Source organism: Tamandua tetradactyla, chromosome 14 (genome assembly GCF_023851605.1).
Source record: "Tamandua tetradactyla isolate mTamTet1 chromosome 14, mTamTet1.pri, whole genome shotgun sequence".
NCBI lineage: Eukaryota > Metazoa > Chordata > Mammalia > Pilosa > Myrmecophagidae > Tamandua > Tamandua tetradactyla.
The window spans coordinates 60,404,950-60,413,750 of record NC_135340.1 but is presented as its reverse complement, the minus strand read 5'-3'; the positions used below and the strand labels follow the sequence as shown (position 1 = coordinate 60,413,750).

Sequence of the window (8,801 nt, the reverse complement as noted above, 5' to 3'; positions counted from 1 at the left end):
GTCGTGGCTCCGGGAGCTGTTCTGTACTGTTTCTGGCTATTTAGTAGCTGCCCTGGAGGACGAACTAAAACGCGCGCATCTTACTAAGCCGCCATCTTGGCCCCCTCGTGAGGGTATTTTGTAGATGGATTTACATCTATAATCTGTTGATTGAATCTATGGCTCATTGCATTTACAATCAACAAAGAAGGTTGCCCTCAGAAATGTGAGGAGTCTCCTCATTTAATAGTTGGGAGTCTTAAAAGCCAGAACTGAGAATTTCAGGGGTGAAAAAAAATTTTTCCTCAGCTTCCATCAACCAACTTCTCCTGAGAATTTGGTTTCAACTTTAGCCACATCTCTATTGTAACATCCAGCTTGCAGCCTGCCCTAGCAGTCCAGACTCACCAGTCTTCAGAATAACCTTTCTTGAAGTTTCTAGCTTGCTGATTACCCCATGGACTTCCATCTTTCAACCTTTACAGTCATGTGAGCCAATTCCTTCAAATAGATCTCTTAAATAAATAAATATGAATAACAATGTCTATCCACATATACCATCAGTTCTGTTTCTGAGTACCAAGAAACATTCTTAAGAAAGAATCTTAATGCTGAGGTTTCTAGATTGTTCCTGTGGTTTGAGGAATTTTTTCTTTAATCTGATTAGATATAAAAGTACTAATGACTATTTCCACTGACAAAGCAGGCACTGATAGTCCATGGCAAAAATATCATCACTGGATACACCTATTAAAATGCCTATAAAAGAAAAGGCAATATATTTGACACCTTAGCTTATTCCTGAATATGCTAGTTAAAGAAATGGATAAACTTCAAATTTCCACATCAAGCACCATATAAATGACATGAAAGTTTCTATGTGTGCTGTGAAAGAAATTCTTATTTCTTGTGGCTAAAGAGTTGAGATTTCTGAAAATCAGACACAGAGTCTCATTGTGTGTGTGGCTGAATTACTAAACAAATTGAATTCCCAACCTTGCAGGGTATCTGCTGTTAAAGTGAAGGCATTGATTAGGAAGGAATGAGATCCTGAAAACTGGAATAGTAAACATGGGCTGATCATGATGACACTGGGGGCACTGAACCCCTAAATTCTGTTGATTCATCTTCGCTGATGAACTTGTAATTGCCCCTCTGAAGAAGCAGAATGCTTCCATCTCTGTCTGAGGAGATTAACCCTGCATTGCCAGTTGAAACTGTTATGGACTCCCTTGAGGTAGTTGACTTGCAAGACACTGCTAAGTCTTCTCAGGACCCATCACTATTCTTGCTTCCAGATCTATAACTAGACTGAAGTCCCAACTGATCCTGAAAGGTGAGGTATAACGTGATCCATGAATAGGTGCATCATACTCCAAATAAATTGTATAATTTTTTCAATTTATAGACAGAAGTCATGGGAATATGTATGAGAATAGATTTTAAGGATGTGTGACAATGGTGGAAGGGACATAAAGCTGGTTCAGGCTAAATTTATTGATATGGGCCCATTCTGCAGAAAATCTAGATTTGTTGATATAGCTTGAGAAGTTACAAAGGACTCTAACAATTTGTTTGGTTGGTTGGCTTAAACATGGTACCAAAGATGGCCTATGCTAAATAAAGTTGAAATCTCAGAACCATCTTGGTAGAATATAAAAGAAAATATCCCAAAGCTTAGGGAGATTGGAATGTTAGAGTGGCTTTAGCATGTAAGATCTGTTCACTCACCCTGGGAATGTCCAGAGGACATGAATTTCACCATCAATATGAGGAATCAATTTGTGAGGGGAGCTGCAGAACCCTGGAAGAGCTCTGTGATCCCTCTTCTCTGTAGGTCAGATACTACTCTGAGAACTATTGCCACTAAACAGGGATACATTACTGTAATATGGATGATTAGATCCTGGGTTGGCAGGAGCCAAATAGTGGCACAAAATTACGAAAGATGAGGTGGGCATGGCTACCATAATGGACAGCACAGTCAAAGCAGAAATCAGTGGACTATTATCAGTGGACTAAGGACAGTTCATCAATTTCTTAGTTGGTCTATATAAGCAGAAGAGTCCGAGGTCAAGTGAATACAAGTATAATACGAATAAAATAATCAGAGAGTCATAGCGCCTCAATCAATACTCAGAACTGAGATGGTTTATAGACTCAAAATACCTTGGATGAAGGGAAGGCTGGATCCCCTTAAGGAAGAAGCCTGCTACACTGCCAAAAATGTATACTGTTAATTTTTCTCCTAGCTTCCCCTATTGCATTTTAGCAGGGGTTTGTGCATTGGGGAAAGGGAAATGACCAGACATTTCATGGATTCCTGGATACTAGCTCTGAACTGACACTAATTTTAGGAGACCCAAAATGTCACTGTGGTCTACCAGACAGAGTAGGGGCTTATGGAGCACAGGTGATCAGTGAGTCTATCTCGGTGAGTACAGTGAGTCTCTAAAGGCATTCCGTGGTTCTTTCCCTGGCTTTTTTATTCATAATTGGAACAGACATACTCAGCAACTAGCAGAATCCCCACAACGGTTCCCTGACTGTGGAATAAAGATTACTGTGGTAGAAAAAGTCAAGTGGAAGCCACTAGAACTGCCTCTACCTAGCAAAATAGTAAGCCAAAAGCAAGACCCTATTCCTGGATGGATTGCAGAGATTAGTGCCACCACTCAGGACTTGAAGAATGCATGGGTGGTGATTTCCATCACATCTTCGTGTAACTCACCCATTTGGCCTGTACAGAAAGACTATCATAAACTTAACCACGTGGTGAGTCCAATCACAGCTACTGTACCAGATATGGTATCATTGCATGAGCAAATTTATACATTCCCTGGTACCTTGTATGCTGCTATTGATCTGGTAAATTTTTTTTGTTCTTAATACCTGTTAGTACAGACCACAGGAAACAGTTTGCTTTCAGCTAACAAGGCCAGCAATATACCTTCACTGTCCCACCTCAGTGGTATATCAGTTCTCCAGCTCTATGTCATCATATAGTCTGCGGGAGCTTGATTGGCTTTCCCTTCCACAGGACTTCACCCTGGTCCATTAGATTGATGGCATTATGCTGATTAGTCTTGGTAAGCAAGAAGTAGCAACTATTCTAGACTTATTGGTAACACATTATATGTCTGAGGTTGGGAGAAAAATCCAGCAAAATATTAGTATTCTACCTCAGTGAAATGTCTAGGCATCCCAGTGGTGTGGGGCATACTGAGACAGCCTTTTTAATATGAAGGACAACCTGCCACATCTGGCCTTACCTACAAGCAAAAATGAAGCACAAATGGCTACATGGTCCCTCTGGATTTTGGAGACAACATATTTTTTATTTGGATGTGCTTCTCAGGCCTATTTACAAAGTGACTTTAAAAACTGCTAGTTTAAGTGGGTACTGGAACAAGAGAAGGCTCTGCATCAGGTCCAGACTGCTGTGAAAGCTGCTCTACCATTTTAGTTTTATGACTCATCAGATCCAATGGTGCTTGAAGTGTCAGAGGCAAATAGAGCTGCTGTTTAGAGCCTTTGGCAGGTCTCTATAGGAGAATCACAGCACAGCTCATCAGGGTTTTGTAGCAAAGCTCTACTAGCCTCCGAAAATTACTACTCTCCTTTTGAGAAACAGCTTTTGGCCTGCTAGTAGGCCTTAGTAGAGACTGAATACTTAACCATGGAGCACTTAGTTACCATGAGACCTGAGCTGCGCATCATGATCTGGGCATTGCTTGACCTGCAAGCCATAAAAGTGTATGTGCACTGCAGCATTCCATCATCAAATGAAAGTGGTACATATGAGATCAGTCTTGAGCAGGCTTGAAGGCACAAATAAGTTACATGAGGAAGTGACCCAAATGCCCATGGCCCCCACTCCTGCCATATTACCTTCTCTCTCCCAGTTCACATATATGGCCTCTTGGAGAGTTCCCTACAATCAGCTGACTGAGAACACCTGGGCCTGGTTTCAGGCACCACCTTAAAGTGGACTGCTGCTGTACCACAGCTCCATTCTGGGACATCCCTGAAGGACAATGGTTAAGGGAAATCTTCCCATTGGGGAATGTTGAGCAGTGCACTTGGTTGTCCATTTTTCTTGCAAAGAACAATGACCAGGGATGCATTTGTGTACCAATTCATGGACTCTGGCTAATGGTTTAGCTGGCTAGTCAGGGTCTTGGAAGGAACATGACTGGTAAATTGATGACAAGGAGATCTGGAAGAGAGGTATGCGGGTATACCTTTCTGAAGAGGTGAAAAGCATGAGATATTTGTGCTCCATGTGAATGCTCTCCAAAGGGTGACCTCAGCAGTCAGAAAGTCAGTAAGGATATAGTTGACCTAAATAACACCATCATCAATCAACTGGGTCTAATTGACATTTACAGACTTCTTCATCCAACAATAGCAGAATACGCTTTCTTCTCAAGTTCACGTAGAATATTTACCAAGAACAAATTCTGGGTCATAAAACTTACCTTAACAAATTTAAAATAGTAGAAATTATACAAAGTACATTCTCAGACCACAATGGAGTTAAACTAGAATAAGAGAAAGCTAGAAAATCCCAAAATATTTGGAGTATAAACACATTACAAACAAATTCAAATAAGGAATCTCAGGAGAAATTAAAAGAAAAATTCTCCTTCTCATGTCATACCTGCTCTGCCTCTAGCAGAGTTACCATTTAAGTATTCCTACCAGTTGATAGCTCCAGAAGCTTCTGATCCAGTTACTGATTTCATCTGCGATTTTCTGTTTTCACCTGTCTTTCCGATTTTCAGGGAACTGTCTTCCCTGCAATCACAATTCTCTGATGGGTCCAAGAAAAAAGTCATTGATTTTCGATTTCTTCAGCTCTTTTTCTTGTTGAGAGGACGATAGTAATGTCTTCCAAGCTCTTTACATTTTGGAGGTGATTCCAAAATTCCCATTGATTTATTTTTGAGTGTTAGAATAACCTTGCATTTTTTTTCAAATAAACCCAGTTGATACTGATATCTTTTTTATCATTGCATAATTGGATTTGTTAAAATTGTTGATTTTTGACAATTGCTATATGGTTTGTAGTTTCCTTGTCTTGTAATATCTTCCTCTGGTTTTGATATCATAGTAATGTTGGTTTTTATAGACATAGTTGTGAAATATTGACCCCTCTTCAATTTTCTGAATAAATTTGAATAGAATTAGTATTATTTCCTGAAATCCTTGGTAGAATTCACCAGTTATGCTATCTGGACCTGCAATTTTTTTGTGGGTGGGTTTTGAACTACAAATTCAATTATTTTCATACATAGAGGACTATCCAGGTAATCTACTTCTTGAATAAGCTTAGGGAGTTTGTGTCTTTCAATGAATTTGTCCATTTAATGAAAGTTGTTGAATTTATTACCATGAAGTTCATTATATTCCTTATTATCTTTTATTATCTGTAGAATATTTACCGATACCACTTCTCTTATTTCTGATATTGGTAATCTGTACCTTCTTTCCTTGTTTTCCTCTGATATGTCTGGCTAGATGCTAATTGTTTAATTGAACTTACCAGAAACTGAGATTTTATTGATTTTTTTCATGCTGTTTTCTAGTTCATTGATTTTTAACCTTATCTCTATTATTTCACTTCTTCTGACTGTTTTGAATTTAACTCTTGTAGTTTCTTAAGATGGAAGCTGAAGTTTTTGTTTGTTTGTTTGTTTTAAATATGGAATGCTTCATGAATTTGTGTGTCATCCTTGTGCAGGGGCCATGTTAATCTTCTCTGTATCATTCCAATTTTAGTATATGTGCTGGTGAAGTGAGCATGGAAGCTGAAGTTTTTGATTTGAGACATTTCTTTTTTCTGTAGGCATTTATTGCTATACATTTTCTGTTATGCTTTAGCTATCTTGTTCAAAATTTGTTATACACTTTCATTTTCATTCAGTTCAAAATACTTTCTAATTTGCCTTTTGACTTCCTCTTTGATAGAATATTTAAAGTGTGTTATTTAGTTTCCAAATAGTGTGGATTTTCTAGATATTTTGATATTGATTTCTAATTTAATTCTATTGGAGCCAGATAATATAGTTTTTATTATTTTAATTATTTTAAATTTATTGAGATTCGTCTTATGGCCCAGAGTAATGTTTATCTAGGTAAAGATACTACATTCATAGAAATAATGTGAAGAATGTTTATTCTGGTGTATTTGGGTAGAATGATCTATGAATTTCAATTAGGTCAAGTTGGTTGGTGGTGTTACTCAAGTCTTCTTAATATTTTCTATCTACTTGTTCTTTCAATTACTGAGAGCTAAGTGTTGAAAGATGTGTTATAATCAAGAACTTGCCTATTTCTCCATGCAATATTTATAGGATATTGCTTCATGTATTTTCAAGATCTGTTAACATTTTAGACTCTTATGTCTTTGTTTTTAAACTTTTTAAATTGTGAAATATATATACAAAAAAGCAATGTTTCCAAGTACATTTTAACAAGTAGTTATAGAACAGATTTTAAATGAAAAATGATTTTTCATTTTTTCTTCTAGCTGCTCCAAGACACTGGAGATCAAAAGAAATAGCAACATAATGATTCAGCAGTCATACTCATTTGTTAAATCCTATCGTATCTGTTACACCCCTCCCCTCTCTTTCTGTGAAAAATAACATATATACAAAAAAGCAATAAATTTCAAAGTACACCTCAACAATTAGTTGTAGAACAGATTTCAGGGTTTGGTATGGGTTCCAATTCCACAGTCTTAGGTTTTTACTTCTAGCTGATTTAAGGTACTGAAGACCAAAAGAAATATCAATACAATGATTCAGCACTCATACTTATTTATTAAACCCTACCTTCTCTGTATAACTCCACCATCACCTTTGATCTTTCTCCTACTCTTTAGCAGTATATGGGCTATGCCCATTCTAAGTTTTTCATGTTGGAAGGGCTGTCAGTAATATGAGTTAGAGGGATGGAACTAGCTGATGTTCTGGAGAGGCTGGATCCTCTGCATTGCAGGACTTAGCTGGTCCAGGCACCCATCTGGAGGTTATAGGCCTCAGTTTTCTTATAAGTATTTTCTAAATGAAACCATACAATGTTTGCTCCCCTATATCTGGCCTGCTATGCCTCACCAAATGAGCCACAGATTCATTCACGTGGTTGCATGCCTCATAACTTCATTCTTTCTTGCAGCAGCACAATATTTGATCATATGCGTACATCATCATTCGCTGTTCTACTTCTCAGTGTATCCCTTTAGCAAGCTCCATTTATTGGGCATCATGTCTAATGTCCAAAGTTAACAGTCCATCAACACTCTCAATTTTAGACAATTTCATTCTTCCTGCTGAAATTATGCCTTTATTGTTATGAAATAACCACCTTTATCTGTAATAGTATTTTCTCTGAAATGTATTTTGACTGATATTAATATAGCCATACTAAATTCATCTTAGTTAGTGCTAGCACAGTTTATTTTATGTATTTATTTTTGTATGCTGTATGGCGGGGGTCACATTTCATTCTTTTTCCATGTGAGTATCCCATTATTGCAGCACCATTTGTTGAACTTTTGTTTGTTCATTTACTGTTTGCTTGTTTGTTTGGGGAAGTGCATGGGCTGGGAATTAAACCTGGACCTAGCGCATGGCAGGTGAGAATTCTACCACTGAACTACCATATCTTTTTACTTAAAACCTATTTCTCTCTTTATATTTAAATCAAGTTTCTTATAGGCAACATGGGTCTTGCTTTTTTATCCAATCTGATCATTTCTACTTTTTACTTAGGTGTTTAGATAATTTATCTAATGTGATTATTGCAATAGCTGTGTTATATCCACTATCTTACAACTTGTTTACTATTTTTCCCCATCTTTTCTTCCTCATTATGTTTCTTTCCTGCCCTCTTTTGGTCTTTCTGCCTTTGTTAGTTTAGTAGTTATAATGCTGTTTTTTATTTTTGCTTGTTTTTGAGAGGTTGCTTTAAGATTTATAATATCCAAATTTAACTCATTATGGTCTAGCTTTTAGCCATACTACACCACTTTAAACCAATCCACATTTAACTATATATTTCTATTTCCCTCTTATTTGAATTTGGGGTATTGTTTAAATGTATTTCACTTCTATATATGTTATAAATAGCACAAAGCAGTATTATTATTTTTGCAAACAGTTGATTATCCAATAAAGAGGTCTAAAATTAAGAAAAATATATTTTATATTTATCTACATATTTAGAACTTCCTAAGCACATTTCTTCATGTAGGTACACATTCCTATCTGGTATTAGTTTTCTTTTTCCTGAAGGACTTCCTTTACTTTTCCTATAGTGCATATTGGCTGATGATGACTTTTTTTCAGTTCTTTTATGTAAGAAAAAGCTTTATTTCACCTTTTTGTTTAAAATATATTTTTGCTAGGTATAGAATTATAAGTATTTCCTTTCCAGCAATTTGAAGACATTGCTCCTCTTTGTTTGCTTCACTTTGTTACTTACAAGAAGCCTACTGTCATTTCTCTATTTTTTCTTTTATGCCCACTGTTCTAGTTTGCTAACTGCTAGAATGTAATACACCAGAAACAGAATGGCTTTAAAAAGGGGAATTTAATAAGTTGCTAGTTTACAGTTCTAAGACCGAGAAAACGTCCCAATTAAAACAAATCTATAGAAATGTCCAATGTAAGGCATCCAGGGAAAGATACCTTGGTTCAAGAAGGCCAATGAAGTTCAGGGTTTCTCTCTCAAGTGAGAAGATACATGGCGAACATGGTCAGGTTTCTCTCTCTCATCTGAAAAGGCACATGGCGAGCACAGTGTCATCTGCT

The 8,801-nt window shown here is 36.9% G+C and overlaps 1 non-coding gene across 1 annotated transcript; it reads right to left on the bottom strand.

Annotated features, from left to right (window-relative positions):
- Positions 1–5,680: 5,680 nt before the first annotated feature.
- On the bottom strand, positions 5,681–5,787 carry LOC143656583 (U6 spliceosomal RNA). The gene has a single exon (XR_013162501.1). It is a non-coding gene; the product is annotated as a U6 spliceosomal RNA (small nuclear RNA).
- Between the last annotated feature and the right edge of the window lie 3,014 nt (positions 5,788–8,801).